Source organism: Chiloscyllium plagiosum, unplaced genomic scaffold, assembly GCF_037043375.1.
Source record: "Chiloscyllium plagiosum isolate Xiang-an unplaced genomic scaffold, Cpla_swu_hap1 HiC_scaffold_20, whole genome shotgun sequence".
NCBI lineage: Eukaryota > Metazoa > Chordata > Chondrichthyes > Orectolobiformes > Hemiscylliidae > Chiloscyllium > Chiloscyllium plagiosum.
Genome location: NW_028270158.1, coordinates 59427139 through 59452453, shown reverse-complemented (window position 1 = coordinate 59452453; position 25315 = coordinate 59427139). Strand labels below are relative to the sequence as shown.

Genomic DNA, 25315 nt, shown 5'->3' with positions numbered 1-25315 from the left:
GATAGAAATAGACTGAAAAATAATCCCTATTATAAAAGTTTGAAATATCAATATGGGATTTTAAAGATTCAAACTGTTTTTCTCTCCACAATTGCTGTCAGATCCCAATGCTCCCAGTAATCTATTTGTAACTGATCCTACTTTTCCAATGATGGCACCTCTCTGAAAGGGTGCATTTCCCAAATTAACCAAAAATAGTTCTCTTAAATTGATAGAATATGGGAGTCACAGCAAGGTCAGCATTTATTGGCTGTCTCAAATTGCCCAGAGTTGAGTGGCTTGTTAAGGCCATTTCACAGAGGGCGATTAATATTGCCCCTGGGCCTGAAGTCAACATGTAGGCCAGACTAGTTAAGATGGCACTTTTCTTTCCCATCAGAAGATTAGCGAATGGCTTGTGTTTTTAAAAAGATAATCTGCAAATTTTAAGGATCACCTGTGACTGATGTTATCATTCCAGGTTTAATTAGTTAAATGAAATTCCCAACTACGCCTCCGTAATTACATTGCTTCACTATTAGCCCAGACCCCGAGATCACTGAGCTAATCACTACGTCACCATAGCAGCACCAATGGTATCATTGAAACCACATTTGTAAAAGGAAACACAGTTATAATGCATCATCACTGCACCCAGCCACAACCATCCAGCAAAACAAACTAAAAATACAGGAAAGCACTTGAGTGAAATTGTTGGGATAGTCTATACACATTGTACAAACAGAATGCACTTCAGGCATCCAATAAATCACTCAGGTCATTGATACAACTCAACTACGCCTGAAGCACTTCAGTTATTTGACTGGCGTCAGTCCACATGTGGTTGTGTAAACCATTCACGCCCAACGTATATCTTCTATGGACTGTTTTTAGCAATTGTTTTTAGCAAACAATTTTGCTTAAATCAAGGAATTAGGAATGTCAGTGTTGGAGACTATGAAAACAGCCAAAGTCCACATGTGGGAAATAAAGACTCCAACAATTCACAGCAAGCTTTTCTGGAACATCAAAGAAACGTGCTCTACAGCAATGATAGGGAGATGTTTCACTTTAACACGGTCTTTAAAGTTTTCAGGTAAGACTCAAATCACGTCACTACCATACAATTATTTTCAAACCTGGCTGAAACATTAAGAATAAAAGCACCTTTAAGAAAACACCACTAATGGAATTAAGGATTTCTGCAGAACCATTTCTGAGCTACTGTTGAATTGTTCTTAACTCCTAGTTAATGGCCAACTCTTTTCGCACAGATAAAAACCTCAGTGAATCCTGCTCCAACTCTGAATGAGCAACAAACTCGCCAGAGCAGGGAGATGCAGTGGATTCGAGCCACTGGCCTGAGGCAATGCCGGCTCTCTCTATCTCCCAACTCCCAGAATTTCCGCAGGCACCACCAGCCTGCACGCCGCAGTCAGTGAGGGAGGGAGTCTTGCCCCACAGAGCCGAGACTGGCTTGTCGGGAGAGGGGGGTGAGCTCCCGGGCCCGCTCAGTGAGAGAGTGTTCTGGCAGAGGGAGCGGCGCTTGTCCCGGAAAGGAGTGGAAATCCCACCGGGAAGAGAAACCTCCTGCCACCCCTTCCCGGGGTAGGGAAGGTACCTCCACCACTTCCTGCAACAAATCCACGACTCCGGGATTGAGTACGGTTTGGAGACTGAGTCCGGGATTGGGATTTTATTCCGGGTTTGGGAATGGCACTGGAATTAATTCCAGGATTGATACCGACTCCGGGATTTGGAATGAGATCGGGACCGAGACGAAACCGAGATTGGGAATGGGACCGGCACCAGGATTGAACTGTACTCCGGGACTGGGTCTGGTTTGGGGAATAAGACTCTGGGATTTACACTGGGACTGACTCCCAATGAAATGGAGCGTGCTTGTGTCCGGGGGTTAGTCCTGGGAAGGAAGAGGGTCAGGGTAAGCTCACCTTGCAGCAGCAGCAGCGCTGTTTCACTCTCTCTCTCTCTTTCCCACCCCCCGTTCCGTGTGTGGAGCTCTGTCTCTGCCTTTCCCTCTGTCCCCGGACCGGCTTCAAACCCAGAGCCTCAGCAACATCTGATCCCCGCTTCCCTGACGTCAGGCAGCCAGTTACTAAAAAGGTTCCAGCCAAAACTTCAAATAACTTCCGCACTGCTTAAAGGGGCACGCTTTATTTCTCAGCCGATACAAATCAGCTCCTGGCACACCGACTGCACTGGCCAAAGAGCTGCTGCCCCTCTCAGTGACACACAGAAAGACACGAGTGTGCAGGCTGTAACCTCTCTAATCGCCCCCACTTCCAGTTTAGTTTTCGCTCTTCGCTTCCTGAAGGGACGTTTTCCAGTCATGACACAATTCCATCTGGAATTTTTGTGATCTTTAGGTGGAGATTTAGAAAAAAACCCATCTCCGGAACCAATGATGCAAGCGCAAATTGCCAGACCGGCAATGTTGGAGGGGAAATGACCCTACACTAGCCTAATGCCATAGCATCAGGGGATTTAAATGATTGTAGAATTAGTATCACCTATGGCCATTAGGGAAGACCAAATGCTATCCTTATGTAGCTGACTAGTATTGAGCAGAGCTGTATGTGTTGTGTCCAGTGGGGCAGTGTCTACAATGTGAGGAGACAATAAAACTGCAGATGTTGGAATCCAAACTAGACAAGCTGAAAAAACACAGCAACCCCAGCTAGTGTCAGGAGGTGGAGAAGGCAATATTTTGAGTGTAACCCTTTAGTACTGGGGGTGGGTGTAAGGGGAGCTGCAAACAAAGGGGGTGGGGAGGCAGAGTGGTGAGGTGGGGACAGGTGAACACAGGTGGAGGGTACAGCCTGGTTGGTTGATGGGAGGAATGAATCCAGTTGGTGGCTGGAAGGAAGGGTCGCTGAGAGGAATGGACGGGGTGGGGAGGGCCTGAGAAGGGAGTCAGATGATGGGATGGGAGGTTATTTGAAATTGGAGAACTCAATGTTGAGTCCTGAGGCTGTAGGTGGAAGATGAAGTGTTGTTTCTCTAACTTGTGATTTGGTTCGTTGTGGCAATGAAGGAGGCCAAGGATGGTCATGTCAGAAAGGGAGCGAAAGGGGAATCACAGCGCCAGGGACCCGGGTCGATTCCCACCTTGTGCGACTGACTGTGTGGAGTTTGCACGTTCTCCCCGTGTCTGTGTGGGTTTCCTCTGGGTGCTCCAGTTTCCTCCCACTGTCCAAAGATGTGCAGGTTCGGTGCATTGGCCATGCTAAATTGCCCATAGTGTTAGATGTATTAATCAGGGGTAAATATGGGGTGGGGGGATGGGTCTGGATGGATTGCTCTTCAGAGGGTCAGTGTGCACTTCTTCAGTATGTTTCCATACTGTGGAGAATGTAAATGGGTGGTGACTGGGAGATCCGGTCAGCCCCTGCAGGCCTGGCTGAGACATTCGGTGAAACATTCCCTTAATGCCTTAGTTTACATTTGGTCTTTCCGATGTAGAGAAAACCATATCGACAGCATTGGTTACTAGGTTGGAGGAGAGGCAGGTGAACCTCTATCTCACCTGCCTCTCCTACGTCTCACCTGCCTCTCTTCTAACCTTGCTTACTGGATCTGGTGCGCCCGATATGGACGTCTCTACATCAGGGAGACCAAACCTAAACTAAGGGAACGTTTTGCCAAACATCTCAGCTGGGCCCGCAGTCAACATGACCTCCCAGTCAACGCCCATTTTAATTCCCCTTCCCATTCCCTTTCCCACATGACCACCCTTGGTCTCCTCCATTGCCACAATGAATCCGACTGCAAATTGGAGGAACAATACCTCATCTTTCGCCTGGACAGTCTAAAGCCCTAAAGACTCAGCATTGAGTTCTCCAATTTCAAACAACCTCCCTTCCCATCCCCCCCCGCCCCCGATTCCCTTCACAGCCCCTCCTGCCCTCCCTTTCATCCCTCTCCGCTTCCTTCCAGCCACCAACTGGACTCATTCCTCCCATTGGCCAACCAGGTCGTACTCTCTATCTGTGTTTACCTCTCCCTACCTCACCACCCTGCCCACACCCACTCCCTTTATCTGCAGCTACCCCCACACCCACCCCCAGTCATAAAGAAGGGTTACACCCAAAACACCCTCCTAATGCTTCCTGGCTTGCTGTGTCCTTCCCGTCTTCTGCTTGTCTACAGAGTGAAGAGAGGCAGTATCTACTGTATATAATATCCACAGTGTCGAGTGAGGCAGTGTCTACAGTATCAATAAAGTGTGGCGCTGGAAAAAGCACAGCAGGTCAGGCAGCATCTGAGGAGCAAGAGAGTTGACGTTTCGGGCTTAACCCTTCATCCACAGTCTACAGCGGGCAGTGTCGAGTGATGTAGTGTATTCGGTGCGGAATGCCTACAATGTGGAGTGGGACAGTGTCTACATTGTGGAGTGTCCACAGTGTCATGTCCACAGTGTCAAGCAAGGCAGTATCTAAAGTGTCAACTGGGACAGTGTCTACAGTCGAGTGACGCACTAACCACGGTGGGAATGGGTTTGGGAATACAGTGTCCAGTGATGGACTGACTACAGTGTGAATGGGGTAATGTCTACAATGTGGAGTGGGGCAGTGTGTCAAAGATCCTCATAGCCAGTGATTTGTTGAAGTCGCCAGGTACCTGTTCAGACTTTAAGGGAATTCCCAGTGTCTCGTTTCGCGGCATGTTTGTTAAGATAGGAAGCTGAACATTAATGAGGTGAGCTGTGCTGTTAAAGAGGTGTTTAACAAGCAATAATCCCCTTTTATTGTCAACCCAGCACTGCCCAGCAAATGCATAAAAGATGCAACGAGTTGCTTCCTATGTTAAGACAGACCTCACCAAACTTCTCATGTAATTGTGACATTAATCTTGCCATAGCCCTCATCTTACAGACCCTCATAAACTTTTGCCCAAAGAATTTGCAGAAAGGTATCAAAAGATTACGTGAAAGGGCAAAAATGTGGTACATGGGATATAATGTCAGAAATCATGAGGCTATATCCTTTGGTAAGAAGAATCAAGGAGCTGAATATTATTTGCATGTAGAAAGCTGCAATACAGAGCGAGTTGGGTGTCCTTAAGCATAAAGTGCCAAAAGTTATTTAAAGTTTAGCAGGTAAACATGAAGGCTAATTGAATGTTAGCCTTTATTTCAAAGGGAAAGGAGTATAAAAAGAGGGCAAGATTTGCTAAAGCTATACAAGGTACTGTGCAGTCAAAATAGTGTGAACTGTTTTTGTTACCTTATTCAAGGAAAGCTTACTGGTGTAGGAGTCGGTCCAGTTCACCAATTGGATCCCAGGTACATAGTAAAGCTCATCTTAATTTAATGTTCTTCTATGCAGATTTCAGGATCCATGAATGGCAGGAACTTCTGGAGCCAGAAATCAGTGTTGTGATCGATCATCAGGTTGCTGATCATAATGCATGGAACATCAGAGCAGCTGCACAGTTTAGAGGGAATGTTGGTATGGATGGGTAGTCTTATGATGAAAGGTTGAATAAGATGGACATGTACTGAAGTTTAGAACAGTGAGAGATGACCTTATTGAAATATACAAGTTAAAGGTGGTAGAGTTGTTGTCTCCCTTGTGGGAGAGTCTGGGAACAAAGCGTATTTATATTTGCCAGGAATTGGTGTTGGAGAGACTGTTGGGTCTGAAGGTTGATAAGTCCCCGGGGCCTGATGGTCTACATCCCAGGGTACTGAAGAAGGTGGCTCGAGAAATCGTGGATGCGTTGGTGATTATTTTCCAGAGTTCGATAGATTCAGGATCTATTCCTGCGGATTGGAGGGTGGCTAATGTTGTACCATTTTTTAAGAAAGGTGGGAGAGAGAAAGCAGGAAATTATAGACCAGTTAGTCTGACCTCAGTGGTGGGAAAGATGCTGGAGTTTATTATAAAGGATGACATTACGACACATCTGGATAGTAGTAACAGGATAGGTCTGAGTCAGCATGGATTTATGAAGGGGAAATCATGCTTGACTAATTTTCTGGATTTTTTTAAGGATGTAACTCTGAAGATGGACGAGGGAGATCCAGTAGATGTAGTGTACCTGGACTTTCAGAAAGCTTTTGATAAAGTCCCACATAGGAGGTTAGTGAGCAAAATTAGGGCGCATGGTATTGAGGGGGCAAAGTACTAACTTGGATTGAAAGTTGGTTGGCTGATAGGAAACAAAGAGTAGTGATAAACGGCTCCATTTCGGAATGGCAGGCAGTGACCAGTGGGGTACCGCAGGGATCAGTACTGGGACCGCAGCTTTTTACAATATATGTTAATGATCTCGAAGATGGTATCAGCAATAACATTGGCAAATTTGCTGATGATACTAAGCTGGGTGGCAGGGTGAAATGTGATGAGGATGTTAGGAGATTACAGGGTGACCTGGACAAATTAGGTGAGTGATCAGATGCAGTTTAATGTGGATAAATGTATGGTTATCCACTTTGTTGGCAAGAACAGGAAGGCAGATTGCTACCTAAATGGAATCAATTTAGGTAAAGGGGCAGTACAGAGAGATCTGGGTGTTCTTGTACACCAGTCAATGAAGGTAAGCTTGCAGGTACAGCAGGTAGTGAAGAAGGCTAATAGCATGCTGGCCTTCATAACAAGAGGGATTGAGTATAGAAGCAAAGAGGTTTTTCTGCAGCTGTACAGGGCCCTGGTGAGACCACACCTGGAGTACTGTATGCAGTTCTGGTCTCCAAATTTGAGGAAAGACATTCTGGCTATTGAGGGAGTGCAGCGTAGGTTCACGAGGTCAATTCCTGGAATGGCGGGACTACCTTACACTGAAAGATGGAGTGACTGGGCTTGTATACCCTTGAGTTTAGAAGACTGAGAGGGGATCTGATTGAGACATATAAGATTATTAAAGGATTGGACACTCTGGAGGCAGGAAACATCTTTCCGCTGATGGGTGAGTGCCGAACCAGAGGACACAGCTTAAAAATACGGGGTAGACCATTTAGGACAGAGATGAGGAGAAACTTCTTCACCCAGAGAGTAGTGGCTGTGTGGAATGCTCTGTCCCAGAGGGCAGTGGAGGCCTAGTCTCTGGATTCATTTAAGAAAGAGTTGGATAGAGCTCTCAAGGATTGTGGAATCAAGGGTTATGGAGATAAGGCAGGAACAGGATACTGATTAAGGATGATCATATTGAATGGTGGTGCAGGCTCGAAGGGCAGAATGGCCTATTCCTGCACCTATTGTCTAATCTCAGAATAAGAGGTTGCACATTTAAGATAGAGATGTAGAGGAATTTCTTTTCTCAGTCGGTTGAGAATCTGTTCAATTCTTTACCAAAGAGGGCTGTCGAGGCTGGATCATTGAGTTTATTCTATGCTGGGATAGTCAGATTTTTAATCTGTAAGGTTAGGGGCAAAATGCAGGAAAGTGGAGTTGTGGATTACCAGATCAGCCAATGTTCTAATTGAATGTCAGAAGAAGATTCAATGGGCCAAATGGCCCAGTTTTGCTCCAATGCCTTATGGTCTTTATAAAATTCAGAAAGCACAGGAATTCATGCTGTGAATCTTGTTGTTTTACATTTATGATTTGGATGAGAGTCTCCAAGGTATAATTAATAATTTTGCCAATGACACAAAAAATTGTAGTGCTGTCGATAGTGAGAAGGATGGTCTCAAACTACAGTCTGATATTGATCAGCTGGTAAATTCGGCAGAACAATGACAGATGGGACTTAATTCTGGTAAATGTAAGGTTGTGCATGTTGGGAAGTCTAATAAGGGAAGGATTTACACAGTGAATAGTCAGTCCCAAGGGAGTACCGAGGAACAAAGGGACCATAGATCCCTGAAGGTATCAGCACAGTTAGACATGGTGGTGAACAAGGCATTCAGAATTCATTTCCTTCATTAATTGGGGTGTAGAATATAGGAGCAAAGAAGTCTTGTTACAACTTAATAAAACATTGCTTGGGACACAGATGGAATACTGTGTGTGGTTCTGCTCACCACACTATTGTAAGGACTGATTGCACTGCAGATGGTGCAGAAGAGATTCACGAGGATTTTGCCTGGGATGGAAAGTTTCAGTTCTGACGAGAGACTAGATAGGCTGCATTTGTTTTCCTTGGAGCAGAAGAGGCTGAGGGAGTGGGGATCTGATTGGAGTGTATAAAATGATGAGGGGCATAGACAGGAGATCATAAGAATCTTTACCCAATGGCAGATGTGTCTAAGGTCAGCGGGCACAAACTTATGATGAGCAAGTGGTTTTGATGGGACTCGAAATATCTTCACCTGGAAGGTAGAAGAAATGTGGAATGTGCTGTCTGAGAGTGGTGGAGGCAGATAATCTTAAAACATTTAAGAAGCGTTTGGACAAGCAATTCAAATGCCAGGGCATATTAAGGTATAGATCCAGTGCAGGCAGTGGGATTCCTGTATTTTAGTGTTTGCTGGTTGACGGAGGAATGATGGGCCAAAGGGCCTGTTTCAATGCTGTATGACTCGCGCTAACTCTAGCATTCCGTATTGACAAAAAGCCAATGAGTTGCTCAATGATAAGGCAGCCGGTTCTGGTAGGATTCTACAAGGGAATTCTTTCAGATATCTTTAACATTCTGTCAGAATCCAGTCTACCTGAAGGATATTTTTCAACAGGGGTATTTTCTTTTGATGGGGCTGGGGGCTGTCAGGGTCTAAGACTGATCCATGGTTCCTTGCAGTGGTACCTCATTGAGGTACAGTCCCATCAGCATTCATGAACCATTCCTCAAAGGTTCACGTTAAGAGGGTGTGAGGATGGTTCAGTCACACTGATTTTTTTTTTACATTCATTCATGGCTGAGGGCATTGCTGACTAGGTAGCATTTATTGCCCATCGCTAATTGCTCAGGAGGGTAGTTAATAGTCAACCACATTACTGAGAGTCTGGAGTCACATGTAGTCTGGACCAGGTAAAAATTGCAGTTTTCTTTCCTAAAGGGCATTTGCGAGCTTGATGGGTTTTCCTCTCGACAGTGGATTAATTCCAGATATTTATTGAATTCAATTTCCACCATCTGCTGTATGGGATTCAAACCTGGGTCCCATATAATCCATAGAATCCCTACAGTGTGGAAACAGGCCATTTGGCCCATCAAGTCAACACCAACCTCCAAAAAGCAACTTACCCAGACCTACCCTTACCCTGTTGCAATAACCCTTAATTTCCCATGGATAATCTACCTAGCCTGCTCATCCCTGAACCTTAGAATGGCCAGTCCGCCTAACCTGCACATCTTTGGTCTGGAGGAGGAAACCAGAGCACCCGGTGGAAACCCACGCAGAAACAGGGAGAATGTGCAAACTCCACACAGACAGTCCCCTGAGGGTGTAATTGAACCCAGGTCCCTGGTGCTGTGTAGCAGAAGTGCTCGCCTCTGAGCCACCATTCTCAAAACATTAACTGGATCTCTAGATAATTCCACGAGGACATTGTCTCCCCTTAAGGGGAGATTCCTTATTAAGATTCCTCATACACATGCACTTTCAGTACCCATTAGATTGAGATTAGATTAATTACAGTGTGGAAACCGGACCTTTGGCCCAACAAGTTCACACCGACCCGCCGAAGCGTAACCCACCCAGACCCGTTCCCCTACACTTACCCCTTCACCTAACACTACGGGCAATTTAGTATGGCCAATTCACCTGACCTGCACATCTTTGGACTGTGGGAGGAAACCAGAGCACCCGGAGGAAACCCACGCAGACACGGGGAGAATGTGCAAACTCCACACAGTCAGTCGCCTGAGGCAGGAATTGAACCCGGGTCTCGGGTGCTGTGAGGCAGCAGTGCTAACCACTGTGCCACCCACAAATTCTGAGGGATTATTAGCGGCAACAACCCTGGTTCATTTTTTTACCTCTGTAAACTGGGGATCCAGCCTTACTATTGGTGCATTAATTCAGACAACATGGATCAAGATGGCATGAAGAAAAACAGAACTTTTCTGCTCAAAGTTCATTGACCTGAAACATTAAATCTGTTTATTGCCAGATGCTGCCTGGTAATTTTCACCATCTTTTTCTCTGTTTCTACGTCAGGTTTCAGAATCTGCCGTCTTCTGTTTTTGTCTGGGGGTTGCCTTCTCTCTGTCATATAATGCCACATAATGCAGTGTAATTATCCAATTGGGGAATAGAGAGCAATGGAACATTCAAACTGGTCGGAAGAATAGAGGCAGAGACTAATTTCTAAATGAGGAAAGGCTTCAAATTCTGAAGCACAAAGGGATTCCTAGTTCAGGATTCTCTTAAGATTAACAAGATTAACAAGCAGGTTTCGTTGGCAGTCAGGAAACCAAATGCGATGTTAGCATTCACTTCAAGAGACTAGAGTACAACACAAAATGTGTGCTATTAAGGCTATATAAAGCATTTAGAATGGTGAGACCGTATTTGGAGTATCATGAGCAGTTTTGGGCCCATGTAGTATAAGGATGGATGTGCTGGCATTGGAGAGGATCCAGAGATCCCAGGGATGAAGGGCTTGCCATTTGAGGAGTGATTGAGGATTCTGGGTCTGTACTAATTGGAGTTTAGAAGATGAGAGTGATCTGATTGAAAGATTACAGAATACTGAGAGGTCTGGATATAGTGGATATGGAGAGGATGTTCCCACTTCTAAAACAGATTAGCACCTGGGGACGCAGCCTTAGAGTGAAGGGATGACCCTTTAGAACTTGGAAGAGCAGGAATTTCTTTAACCAGAGGGTGATGAATCTGTGGAACTCATTGCTGCAGAAGCCAGGTCATAGAGATGGATAGGTTCTTGATTAGTAAGGGCAATCAAATGAAAAGGGGAGAGAGGCAAGGGGGATTGGATGAGAAACATCAGAGTTAAATAGAGTGGTGCTGGAAAAGCACAGCAGCCCAGGCAGTATTCGAGGAGCAGGAGAATCAGGAATGTTGGGAGTGAGAAGGGGGGCTGAGAGATAAATAGGAGGGTGGGGAGGGGGTGAGGTAGCTAGGAAGGTGATAGCTAGATGTAGAGGGGGGGTCCAACTTCACGAACACCTTCCACCCTGACCTCAAGTTCTCCAACTCCAGCAACCAACTCAACACTGACATCTACTTCAAATGCACCCATTCACACAGCTACCTGTACTACACGTCCTCCCACCCCCTCCTGAAAAAATGCTATCCCTTACTCCCAATTCCTCCGATTCAGTCATCTCTGCTCCCAGGAATAGTAATTACCCTCCAGGACATAACAAATGGCTTCCTATTTCAAGGACCACAATTTTCCCTCCCAAGTGGTTGACGATGCCCTCCAGTACATCTCCTCCACTTCCCGAACCTTTGCCCTTAGACCCCACCCCTCCAACTACAAGGATAGAACCCCCATGTTCCTCACCTTCCACCCACCAACCTCCAGATACAGTGCATTGTCCTTCACTATTTCCACAACCTACAATCAGACCTCACCACCAGAGATATATTTCCCTCCCCACCACTACTGGCATACTGCAGAGACCATTCCTTCCACGACTCCCTTGTTAGGTCCACGCCTCTTACCCAGCCCCCCGCCCCCGCTCCCACCCCCACCCCCGCCAACCCACCCTCCACTCCCGGCACCTTCCCCTGGCACAGCAAGAGGTTAAAGCCTAAGCCCATACTCCTCCCCAACCCCCTCCCCCACCTTACCTCCATCCAAGGCCCCAAAGGATCCTTGCACATCCAAACACCTCATCTACTGTCAAAAAGTGTGATGTTGGAAAAGCACAGCAGGTCAGACACCATCCGAGAAGCAGAGAAATCGATGTTTCAGGCAAAAGCCCATCATCAGGAATGTTGGGGAGGAGGGAGCAGAGAAATAAACAGGAGGGTGGCGATGGGGCTGGGGGGAAGGTAACTGGGAAGGCGATAGGTAATTGGAGGTGAGGTTGCTGTAAGTCTGGTCTCCTCTACATTGGGGGGAGGACAGGATGCCAACTGGTGGAATGTTTCAAGGAACATGTCTGGTAAAAAGCACCAAACAGCCCCACTGTCCTGTGGCCAACCTCTTCACCTCTCCCTTCCCACTCTGCCCATATGCAAGTCATGGGCCTCCTCTACTGCCAAATCCAAGCCTCCCAATGCCTGGAGGAAGAATGCCTCACCTTCTACCTGGAACCCTCCAAACACATGGCATCGATATCAACCTCACCAGTTTCTTCATCTCCCCTCTTCCTACCCCATCCCAGATCCAACCCTCCAACTCAGCACCACCCTCTTGAACTGTCCAGGTTTAGATTAGATTAGATTACTTACAGTGTGGAAACAGGCTCTTCAGCCCAACGAGTCCACACTGCCCCGCTGAAGCGCAACCCCTACATCTACCCCTTACCTAACACTACAGGCAATTTAGCATGGCCAATTCACCTGACCTGCACATCTTTGGACTGTGGGAGGAAACCGGAGCACCCGGAGGAAACCCACGCAGACACGGGGAGAATGTGCAAACTCCACACAGTCAGTCGCCTGAGGCGGGAATTGAACCCGGGTCTCTGGCGCTGTGAGGCAGCAGTGCTAACCACAGTGCCACCGTGCCGCCCACCTGTCCTACCTGTGCATCTTCATTCCCACCTATCCGCTCCACCCTCCTCTCCATCCGATCACCATCAGCCCCCCCCCCATCTGCAGCTACCTATTGTCTTCCCAGCTAGCTCACTGCCACCCCCACCCTCCTATCTATCTCTCATCCCCTACACCCCCCACCATTCCTAATGAAAGGCTTACGTCCGAAACGTTGATTCTCCTGCTCCTTGGATGCCGCTTGACCGGCTGTGCTTTTCCAGCGACACACTTTTTGGCTCTGATCTCCAGCATCTGCCGTCCACACTTCCTCCTGAGAAACATATCAGCCATGATTGATTGGCAGAGAAGACTTGATGGGTTGAATGGCCTAATTATGCTCCAGTATCTTATGGTCTAATGTCCCCACAAACCTAATCTCCATTTCAAGGTTTATAAAGATGTGAAATTGTCTTAAAATCATCTTTTAAAAATAGCAATTTTCAGCTTGAGGGTAGTGTTCAGTCCTTGGCCAGTTCCTAATGGAAATTACTGCTGGCTTGTAGCTTATAACTCAGAATTTCTGCCTAATTAATTATTATGAGAGCTTACTCACAAGAAATAGGATATTTAAAGAGCTGCTCCAGCTGCTTGCTGAGCTTGTTGACAAAGTGGAGGGTTTTTTTACTGTACCTACACAGAATGAAAAACATACAAAAAGCAAAGAAGTTACTGTTCTGAACTAAATATCCATTTGGTATCAATTGAAAAGGACAAGGTGAAAAATAGTTTCCCCAGTTCTTTACTCATGAATGAGATATTAAAAGCACATTTGGTCATTTGTACCTTTAAGATTCTGATATTTCTGGGAAGGAAAACAAGTCTTGGCTTGGTTAACACAAAGGCATCATCCCAGAGAAAAGGGATCTGAAATAATGGCTGAATTAGCTAGATTCACTGATATCCCACAGATATCACAAAATATTATGGGCCATTCAGCCCTTCATGAATATACCAATTCTCCAAATGAGCACCATGGCTTCCTAACACTCATTGTAACTTTCCAAACATAGACTGGGACTGCCATAGTGTTAAGGGTTTAGATGGAGAGTAATTTGTTAAATGTGTACAAGACAATTTTCTGGTTCGGTATGTGGATGTACCAACTAGAGAAGGTGCAAACTTGACCTACTCTTGGGAAATAAGGCAGAGCAGGTGACTGAGGTGTCAGTGGGGGAGCACTTTGGGGCCAGCGACCATAATTCTGTTAAATTTAAAATAATGATCGAAAAGGATAGACCAGAGCTAAAAGTTGAAGTTCTAAATTGGAGAGAGGCCAATTTTGACGATAGTAGGCAAGAACCTTTGAAAGCTGATTGGGGGCAGATGTTCTCCGGTAAAGGGAACGGCTGGAAAATGGGAAGCCTCAGAAATGAGATAACGAGAATCTAGAGGAAGTATATTCCTGTTAGTGTGAAAGAAAAGGCTGGAAGGTATAGGGAATGTTGGATGACTAAAGAAGTTGAGAATCTGGTTAAGAAAAAGAAGGAAGAATATGTAAGGTACACACAGGATAGATCAAGTGAATCCTTAGAGTATAAAGGAAGTAGGGGTATACTTAAGAGGGAAATCAGGAGGGCAAAAAGGGGACATGAGATAGCTTTGGCAAATAGAATTAAGGAGAATCCAAAGAGTATTTACAAATAAATTAAGGACAAAAGGGTAACTAGGGAGAGAATAGGGCCCCTCAAAGATCAGCAAGGCGGCCTTTGTGTGGAGCTGCAGAAAATGGGGGAGATACTAAATGAGTATTTTGCATCAGTATTTACTGTGGGAAAAGGATATGGAAGATATAGACTATAGGGAAATAGATGGACATTTTGCAAGATGTCACCATATTACAGAGGAGGAAGTGCTGGATTTCTTGAAATGGGTAAAGGTGGATAAATCCCCAGGACCTGATCAGGTGTACCCGAGAACTCTGTGGGAAGGTAGAGAAGTGATTGCTGGGCCTCTTGCTGAAATATTTGTATCATCGATAGTCACAGGTGAGATGCCGGAAGACTGGAGGTTGGCTAACGTAGTGCCACTGCTTAGGAAGGGTGATAAGGACGGGCCAGAGAACTACAGACCAGTGAGCCTGACGTTGGGGGTGGGCAAGTTGTTGGAGGGAATCCTGAGGGACAGGATGTACATGTATTTGGAAAGGCAAGGACTGATTAGGGATAGTTAACATGACTTTGTGCATGGGAAATCATGTCTCACAAACTTGATTGAGGTTTTTGAGGAAGTTACAAAGAGGATTGATGAGGGCAGAGGTGTAGATGTGATGTATATGGATTTCAGTAAGGCGTTGGACAAGGTCCCCATGGAAGACTGATTAGCAAGGTGTAGATCTCTTGGAATACAGGGAGAACTAGCCATTTAGATACAGAACTGGCTCGAAGGTAGAAGACAGAGGGTGGTGGTTGAGGGTTGTTTTTCAGACTGGAGGCCTGTGACCAATGGAGTGCCACAGGATACGTGCTGGGTCCTCTATTTTTTGTCATCTACATAAATGATTTGGATGCAAGCATAAGAGGTACAGTTAGTAAGTTTGCAGATGACACCAAAATTGGAGGTGTAGTGGACAGTGAAGAGAGTTACCTCCGATTACAACAGGATCTTGACCAGATGGGCCAATGGACTGAGAAGTGGCAGATGGAGTTTAATTCAGATAAATGTGAGGTGCTGCATTTTGGGAAAGCAAATCTTAGCAGGACTTATACACTGAGTGATAAGGTCCTAGGGAGTGTTGCTGAACAAAGAGACCTTGGAGTGCAGGTTCATAGCTCCTTGAAAGTGGAGTCGCAGGTGGGTAGGATAGTGAAGGTGATGTTTGGTATGCTTTCCTTTGTTGAGTATAGGAGTTGGGAGGTCATGTTGCAGCTGTACAGGACATAGATTAGGTACTGTTGGAATATTGCGTGCAATACTGGTCTCCTTCCTATCGGAAAAATGTAGTGAAACTTGAAAGGGTTCAGAAAAGATTTACAACGATGTTGCCAGGGTGAAGGATTTGAGCTATAGGGAGAGGCTGAACAGGCTGGGGCTGTTTTCCCTGGAGTGTCGGAGGCTGAGGGGTGACCTTATAGAGGTTTAAAAAATTATATGGGGCATGGGTAGGGTAAATAGGCAAAGTCTTGGGGCGGCACAGTGGTTAGCACTGCTGCCTCACAGCACCAGGGACCTGGGTTCAATTCCCGCCTCAGGCAATTGTCTGTGTGGAGTTTGCACATTCTCCCCGTGTCTGCGTGGGTTTCCTCTGGGTGCTCTGGCTTCCTCCCACAGTCACAAAGATGTGCAGGTTAGGTGAATTGGCCATGCTAAATTGCCCGTAGTGTTAGGTGAAGGGGTAAATGTGGTGTGGACTTGTTGGGCTGAAGGGCCTGTTTCCACACTGTAAGTAATCTAATCTAATCTTTTGTCTGGGGTCGGGGAGTCCAGAACTAGAGGGCATAGGTTTAGGGTGAGAGGGGAAAAATATAAAAGAGACCTACAGGGCAACCTTTTCACACAGAGGGTGCTACGTGTATGGAATGAGCTGCCAGAGGAAGTGGTGGAGACTGGTACAATTGCAACATTTAAGAGGCATTTGGGTGGGTATATGAATAGGAAGGGTTTGGAGGGATATGGGCCGGGTGCTGGCAGGTGGGACTAGATTGAGTTGGGATATCTGGTTGGCATGGACGGGTTGGACCGAAAGGTCTGTTTCCATGCTGCACATCTCTGACTCTATGACCTGCCTCTCCCATGTACACTTGCACATTTTTCCTGTTGAAATAATTATTCTCTTGAATGTCTCAATTGAACCGGCCTCCACCCAATTTCCAGGCAGTGCATTCCAGGCCTGAAATATCCGTTCTGTGAAAGTTTTTCTGTCACATTCCATTTGATTGTTTTGCAAAGCTGTTTAAATTTGTCTCTCTCATTTTAGAACCTTTTGAGTATGAACAGCTTCTCCCTACCTACTCTATCCCGCCCACTCACGATTTTGTTAACCTCTATCATATCTCTGCTCAGCCTTCTTCTCTCCAAGGAGAACATTACTAACTTCTTCAATCTGTATTCATAACTGGAAGTCCCTAATTTCTGGAACCATTTCTTGCAAATTGCTCTTACACTCTCTCCAATGTGTTCACATTCTTCCTGTGATGTGGCACCCACAACTGTTCACATTACTCCAGCTGAGATTTAACATGTCCTATATGGTTTCATCATAACCTCCATCTTGTACTCCACACCCCTATTAATAAAATTGAGAAGACAGTATGCTTTATGAACAGTTCATTCCACCTGTCCTACCACCTTCAATAATCTGTGTAGAAATGTATCCAGGTCCCTCTGCTGCTGCGCTCCCCCCCCCAACCTTTGGAATTGTACCCCTTATTTTATATTGGCTTTGAATGTTCTTCCTACCAAAGTGCATACCATTCAATTCTTTGAACTTCATCAACTACCTAACTGCCCATTCTACCAATAAATCAGTGTCCTTTCAGGGCTGGGGGCAAGATTCTACACTCTTCTCCTCATAGTTTGCAATGGTACCCCATTTAGTGCCATTTTCAAACTTGGAATTGTCTCTAACACTGAGAGATAGATAATTAGTGAAGGGTCCTAACACGAGCTTCTGAGGATCTACACTACAAACCTTTCTCTAACCCAAAAAATAGTCTTTGAACATTTCTCTCAGTTTCATATCACTCAACCAATTGAGTTCTGCCAAAGTTACTCAACTCCAAACTGTATTATAGCCTTCGTTCAAACACAGACAAAAAAATGGTAATGTGAGAGAATCTGTGCTTCACATCAAAGTCACATCCCACCAGGCGTGGCATCAAGAAGCTGCAACAAAACTAGAGTCAGTGGGAATCAATGGTAAAGCTCCCCACTAGTTGGGCTCATGTCTAGCACAAAAGAAGATGGTTGTGGTTGTCGGAAGCTGGTCAACTCCGGTCCAAGTCGTTACTGCTGGAGTTCCTCAGGGTACTGTCTTCATCCCAAACAGCAAGGAGAGAGGAAAGAGATTTAAGTGTGATGTTTGTGAAATCAGGTCATCTTGTGCTTCTATTGGTATGCTTTGGAAATGGTGACTTTGCCTGGTGATCTTACACGAAATGCATTCCTCAGAAATATCTGCTGGTTTCAATAAAGTTGATGTGCCAATGATCCTTTTAAAAGTTTGCATGCCGGTAGACACAGAAATGTTGAAAGAAGGAATGACCTTTATCACTTGCAGTGCCATTTCTTTAGTTAATCATTACTGAAATCTCCTTGCAACTGACAAAAGCTGTTAACATTTTTGCTACAGAAATGGAGTTCGTAGAAACAATTGCCCTGATCACTGCCAACGACTTGTAGTTAAGCTCAGAGATAAGGTAGTGATATAATTCCATATGCAAACTGCTTTGGTACCACCTGAGATTCAGATACACATTTTGTTTTTAAATTTAGTTCTTTTAGTTTCCATCATATGTGTGTTTCAAAAGGAACAACAATTACCTACATTTATTTAGCCACCAATAATGCAGGGGCTGAAATCAGGGATATACAGAAAGATGAACACAGAGATCTTGGAGGTTTGTAAGTCTGAAGGTGATTATGGAGAGAGGGAGTAACCAAGTCCTTAATAATTAACCTCTCAGGAACAAATCTGGAAGAGAACCGGCCTGTGATTGGAGGATTGGTGAGTAGTTGAGAAAGTCAGTGGTAGAAATGTCTTTTTACCAAGGCCAGGAGAGGACTCTTTTACCAGGATTCACCTGGGCTGAGGAGTGCCATTCACTATGATATTTGCCACCACGGCTGTGGTACTGAGCAAGGGCTGGTCATGGTAGTTAGCTGCCACCAATCATCCTTTGTCTACACAATGTCTACAGCCTGTGTAGTTATCAGTGTTAGATTGGTGAGGCGACGCAGAAGAGGCACCTCCATTAGTTAGCAAAGTGGGTTATTGCACGATAGCGATAAATTCACTCTGACAGGCATGACCACCAAGGATTCTCTGGAGTTGCTCATCTCACATCTGTTCCTTTTGAGGATTCATACAGAACTCAACTGCACCCACCTGAAAACAGATCAGCTGAAGCGAATGCAACTTCAACCTTAACTGTTGAACTTTCAACTTAATTTTCCCACTTTAAATGAAAAAAGACTTCAATGCTAACCATTACCTTATTTCTTTATTTTTCTACCTGTTCCATGAAGGTAGTGCTTAACCTCTTAACTCCGTTTCTCTTACTACTTTGTACCTAAGTTTTTTTGTATTTAGCTATCTTTGTACCTACGATGCTGCCATGCATGGCGACATTAGACACCCTTCACTATATTCAATTACTTGAGTACACAGGACACCTAAATCTAACTACTTCAGAGCTATGACATCATGCTACAGGGATCACAGAGTGTTTTGCCACAGCAGGTGGAAGGTCTTTTACCAGGGCCAAGAGGGCCTTTAACTGGGACTGGGGAATCCTTTTCCAGGGGTTAGGCAGCTTTTAACCAAGGCAAGGGGGTTCTTTAACTGGGCCCAGGGGCCCTCTTACCAGAGCAGTGATGCCTTTAATTGAAGGGAGAAATGCCTTTTGCCAAGGCCAGGTGGCATTTTGCAAGGGCCAATGTGGTGGTGGTGGGCTGGCATTGTTTAATCTGTCAGAGCTGGGAATTCTATCTGGGGGATGACATTGAAAGAGCTGTTGTGGGGACAGGAGGAGGAGTCCATCCATTGGGTGTGGAAAGGAGGCTGGAAGAGGAAGTGACAAAAGAATACTCTCCAAGGAAGGAATCACCACTTGAGGGGATGGTTTGTGTTGTGAAGGAGATTGTTAAGAAGTGAGTGGTGGGGGGATTGAAGAAGGAGGCTGAAAGAGGGTTGGAGGTGATTGGGGGCTAGGTCTCCAGGAAGGTGGTGGAAGAACGAGGCTACAATAGGATTGAGAGAGGAGGAGGTCACCATGGAGATAGAGGAAGAAGGATGAGGCATGTAAAGGAGACTACAAGGGGAATAGGAAAGAAGAAAGCTGAAGAAATTGAGGAAGGTGTAAGGGTGGGAGGTTGTAAAGGAGGCACAACTGTCAACAAAGGAATATTCAGTTAACCGGAAATCCTGAACTCACTGAAGTAATTAATTCCTTGCAAATAAATGTGGAATCCCTAGCTTAAGGCTGCATAAGATCTGGAGCTTCTATAGCAGGAAAAGTCAGTAGATGATATCACAATCGAAAAGTGTCAATTAGTCATAGTCGTAGAGCTGTAAAGCATGAAAACAGACCCTTCGATCCAAACTGTCATGCCGATCAGATATCCTAAATTACTCTAGTAATTTGGCCCACATCCCTCTAATTTTTCCTATTCATATACCCATCCACACGTCTTTTAATGTTATAATTGTACCAGCCTCCAACACCTTCTCTGGCAGCTTGTTCCATACACTCACCACCCTCTGTGTGAAAACACTACCCCTTAGATCCCTTTTAGACAATAGGTGCAGGAATAGGCCATTCTGCCCTTTGAGCCTGCACCACCATTCATTATGATCATGGCTGATCATCCTCAATCAGTATCCTGTTCCTGCCTTATTTCCATAACCCTTGATTCCACTATCCTTGAAAGCTCTATCCAACTCTTTCTTAAATGAATCCAGAGACTGGGTCTTCACTGCTTTCTGGGGCAGAGCATGCCACACACCCACCACTCTCTGGGTGAAGAAGTTATTTTCCCTCTCACCTTAAATCTATTTTTAAAAATAAACCTGAGACTTAGATGTGATCTGCAGTCAATACCTGAAGAAAATCTTCCAGCTTTGTACACATAGATGCTATCTTGCCTCTGGAATGGATACATCAAGATTTATGTTACCTTTAGTAATATAAGAAATTGAACTTAGATATTATGATATTGAAGAACTCAGCAGCTATTCGTTGTAGCTAACTATTATACATTTGATTGCAGCAGAACAGGATGGAGCAGTATGCTTCCAGTAGTGTCACATTACCAGTGATCCTTGCGGAAAGTGGAGTGTGAGACCTTTCAGCCCTCGGGTCACATACTATGACAGCGATGATATACTGAACCTCTCTCTTAAAGGTATACTGGTATACTGAGACATCAGAAATATAACACAACACAAATGTTCCAGAAATGCATTAGCATTTCACCAATCTGAAGAAGGTATATTTTGATGTAATGTCTTTTTGTGAGTATAGTTGGTGCATATCAGTTATTTTGAAAAAAAATTGTTAACTTATGTCCGTTGTTTTCAGTAAAGTTTAATGCCATGGTACCTAGGAAATTAATATTTCTCGAGAGTTGTGTATTTAATTTTATTGGTAGTTTAATGATTATTGGTGGTATTGGTTAATTTCTGTGAATTCTGTATCTGTTTGTTCAAATAGCCTATAAATCAGGCAGCGTCCAAGGAGCAGGAGAATCGATGTTTCGGGCATAAGCCCTTCACAGCTGCCTGACCTGCTGTGCTTTTCGACTCTGATCTCCAGCATCTGCAGTCCTCACTTTCTCCTATCCTATAAGTCAACAAGGATATCAGAACAATTTTTAGAATGTGACTGCACCATCTAATAAATGTTAGTAAGAATTAAGAGGGAGTCCCTTAAAATCAACAAAACATGAATTAAAAGTAGTCCTCCAGAGGGAGTGGTGGAGGCTGGTACAATTACATTTAAAAGGCATCTGGATGGGTATCTGAACAGGAAGGGTTTGGAGGGATATGGGCCAAGTGCTGTCAAATGGGACTAGATTGGATCAGGATGGCTGGTCGGCATGGATGAGTTGGACTGAAGAGTCTGTTTCCATGCTGTACATCTCTATGATTAAGAGCCTGAGAAAAAGCAAATACTTTGAGCCCTGGTTAAAAACAAGTGGAAAAGAAGGATGACGATTTTATAAATCAGGATTTTGCCTAACTGTGAGCTAGTGTAGGTCGGTGAGCATGGAAGAAAGAGAAGGGAATGTGAATTGTTACATTTTAAGTCACGGAGTTCCGGATGACTGCATATTTTTGGAGGGTAGAATGTGGTTTAGAAGTGATGCAGGGATATGGGCCTGTAGAGAAAAGAAGCCAGATACATCTTTGCTTTTCAGAATAGTCAACAATTTAAGACGAAGGCTGAACGTGATAGAATTTAAAATGGTCCAACAAATCTGGTAGTGGATAAATAAACTGAATATTAGCCATTTCCTGTCAACTCTCAGTTTATTGCAGTAAGTGACATTTTAATAAGTGGGGATCTTGTTGAAGAGAAATGATCAGGTAAAATGGGGAATTTGATGCCAAGTGGGAAAATCGAGGAAACATCATATTTCTTTTGCCTTGTATGTCACTATCTAATAAAGCTGTGACACTATTTGTCAGAGATGAAGCAAACGTAAGGCTAAACCCAGTGCGATATTTGAATCAGTTGGAGAGATAGTGTGCTTTGAAAATTGAGTATTTACCAATCCCTCCTTATGTAAAAGCAAAATTTGAAATAGTTCAAAGAATTTTAATTTAATGGCTTATATAAATTTATTCAAAGAGATTTTGTAAAGACTCTTTAACTGGATTCATTACATTTCATTCCATTCTGTTTGGTGGAGGTTCAACCAAACCAATTGTGTTCCTAGTTGCTGTTTTTCTGTAATTTTAAAATATAGAACAACAGATTTAAGTAGGTTATTGACAGAGACAGATAGAATCTCCTTCTCTGTTTTTGTATCTGATTTATTAGTTAGGTTGGATAGTATTCTGCAAGCAGAAAGCTCTTTACTAATCTGAATGGCCTCCAGGTTTGAGGCATTTTGAAACCAAAAGTTTAAAAGCAGTTAGGCTAAAATTATTACAATAAGACAGCTGCAAAGATTTAAGAATTTTCATATTTGTCATGGAGATTGTTTCAGCTTTTAGCTCTGCAACATTTTGCTGTTCTAAATATTGTTTTGTTTGTTCTTTGACAGCTGCACAGATAATAGATATCAATATTTCCATGTCAAATTCTGTTTGGTGGTGGTCGATGTGCAGCGCAGCCTGTTGGTGTTTGTCAAAGATTTTCAAAATGTTCTCCAGATCGTAAATTGAAAACTTCCAGTGAACTATTTTGCAGTGTTTACTTTTGTATTGAGATGTCTGAAATATGAGCAAAGCATCCATATGTAAAAAAAAAAAATTCTCATTGATAGGAACATTTGAATAGGAGTAGGCCACTCAACCCCCACTGAGCCCTGCCCCACCATTCAATATGATCAGGATCCAGTTGGTCTCCCTGTCATAGGAAGGATATTTATTATTAAGCTGGAGAGGATTCAAAAGATATTTACCAGGATGTTGCTGGGAACGGAGGGTTTGAGCTATAAGAGGCTAGATAGGCCAGGACTTTCTTGACTGGAACATAGGAGGTTGAGGGGTGACATTACGGATATTCATAAAATCCTGAGGAGTATAGATAAGGTGAAATAGCAGGTGTCTTTTCCATAGGGTGGGGGATTTCAAGACTACGGACATATTTTTATGGTGAGAGGAGAAAGATTTTAAAAAGACACAAGAGAAAATCCTCTTTTAAACAATGTGGTTCATGTGTGGAATGAATCTTCAAAGGAAGTGGTGGATTTGGGTAGTTAAAACATTTAAAAGATACCTAGATAAATTCATAAATAAAAAACATTCGGACTGCTATGGGCCAAGCACAGGCAGGTGGGTCTAGGTCAGTTTCGGATTAAAGTCGACATGGACTGGTTCAATCAAAGAGTCCATTTCCGTGCGGTGTGACTTCACGGCTGATTAAATACTTTAATGCCTTTTATCCCATCTATCCTGCATAACCGTGTACGTTCAGTTAAGTGAAATTGTATACACACAATATATAAATGTAGCGGCACAGTGGTTAGGACTGTTGCCTCACAGTGCCAGAGACCCAGGTTTAATTCCAGCTTTGGGTGACTATCTGTGTGGAGTTAGCACATTCTCCCAGTGTCAGTGTGGGTTTTCTTCAGGTGCTCAAGTTTCCTCCCACAGTCTAAAGATGTGCAGGTTAGATGGATTAGCACTGCTAAATTGACTGTCCAGAAGTGCACAGTACAGGATTACCCATGGGAAATGTAGGGATAGGATTGGATTTTGGAAATGGGTGGGATAATCTTTGGAGGTTCGGTGTGGGCCAAATGGCGTGTTTCCCACTGTAAGGACTCCATGAAATGTGTGAGTATGTGCAAAAATGTAATACATTTTTAAATAAAGCCAGATATTGGAAAAACTCAGCAGGTGTGGCAGCATCCGTGGAGAGAAATCAGAGTCAATGTTTCAGGTTCAGTAACCCTTCAGAATACATTTTGTTTAATATATTTTTAAGTTTGGATATTAACTCTGTTTAATGTTTATTATCCTACTGTTTTTCATCTTTCTATACTTCTGTTTTCAGTCACAATGGGGGAGTATAAGTCTGTTGATGTCTCGCACAACATTGAGTCATAGAGATGTATAGTACGGAAACAGACCCTTCGGTCCAACTCATCCATGCTGACCAGATATCATAATTTAGTCTAATCCATTTGCCAGCACCTGGCTCATATCCCTCAAAACTCTTCCTATTCGTTTATCCATCCAGATGCAATTTAAATGCTTAATTGTGCTAGTGTCCACCACTTTCTCTGGCAACTCATTCCATACATTCACTACCCTCTGCGTGAAAATGTTGCCCCTTAGGTCCTTTTTATATCTTTCCCCTCTCACCCTAAACCTATGCCCTCTAGTTTTAGACTCACCCACCACAGGGAAAAGATCTTGACTGTTTATTCTCATGATTTTATAAACGTCTACAAGGTCACCCCTCAGCCTCCGATGTTCCAGGGAAAACAGCCCCGGCCTATTCAGCCTCTCCCTATAGTTCAAACTCCCAGCCCTGGCAACACCTTTGTAAATTTTTTCTGAACCCTTTCAAGTTCCATAACATCCTTCCGATAGGAAGGAGACCAGAAATGCATGCAATATTCCAACAGTGGCCTAACCAATGTCCTGTACAGCCGCAACATGATCTCCCAACTCCTATTCTCAATGTTCTGACCAATAAAGGAAAGCATACCAAACTTCTTCACTACCCTATCTACCTTGTTTTTTCCAAGGGGGTTGTGGGTTCCATATTAAAGAAAACAACAAAACCCAAAGACGGAAAAAACCTTGATCTTTAGATTTAACTCTCAGCAATGATATCTTTGGCACATGAAAACTGAACAGTCCACAAGGTATTGGGGCGAATGCTGGTACGTAATTGCAACATAATGTGATCCGACACAATATTACTGTCAGGCATATTTCCAACTGGGCTTTCCACATTTTAAACATGAATCAAACAGCAAACATTGTCTTGAAAGGCATTCTTGATATGGGGAGAACATGTGACCTGAAATTTCATGCAGTATATTCAGTCTGATTTTTCGTTCTTGGTTGCACAACAATCTCAGTTTGCTGGCTCTTGCTTAAAATATAGCAGATTAAGACTCCTTTCCTTTGCATATTGAAGTGCATGGCAATTTTCTAAGGTTATAATGGGCATTATTCCTGATGCTCACCTCAAAAGACCACCTTCTGTGTTGGTGTCCTGGTCCCCTGCAAGCCTCTGGTGAAAAGGTACTAGCCGTGTACATTGTCCTGACTGTGTTGAAAGGTCAGTGATCTGGTGGACATTGCTGAATGTCCTTTTATGCTTTCCATGGCAGTTGTATGCCACCATGGTGCCAGTACTGGTGGCATACTGCTGTTCCTGACACAATCTCCTGTTCTGATTGTAATGCTTA

General features: G+C 44.1%; 1 protein-coding gene and 1 long non-coding RNA gene across 2 annotated transcripts in view; one reads left to right on the top strand and one right to left on the bottom strand.

The window, feature by feature from the left end:
- The window catches only part of LOC122560494 (inactive rhomboid protein 1), a 365137-nt gene extending 362581 nt beyond the window's left edge, over positions 1-2556 (bottom strand). The window contains exon 1 of the mRNA XM_043711146.2: positions 1932-2556. The gene's annotated coding sequence lies outside the window, so the exon portion shown is untranslated. The remainder of the gene's footprint in view (positions 1-1931) is intronic.
- LOC148146637 (uncharacterized) lies at positions 854-24135 on the top strand. The gene is made up of 3 exons (XR_015760605.1): positions 854-1075; positions 20486-20620; positions 20929-24135. It is a non-coding gene; the product is annotated as an uncharacterized LOC148146637 (long non-coding RNA).
- Positions 24136-25315: the final 1180 nt, after the last annotated feature.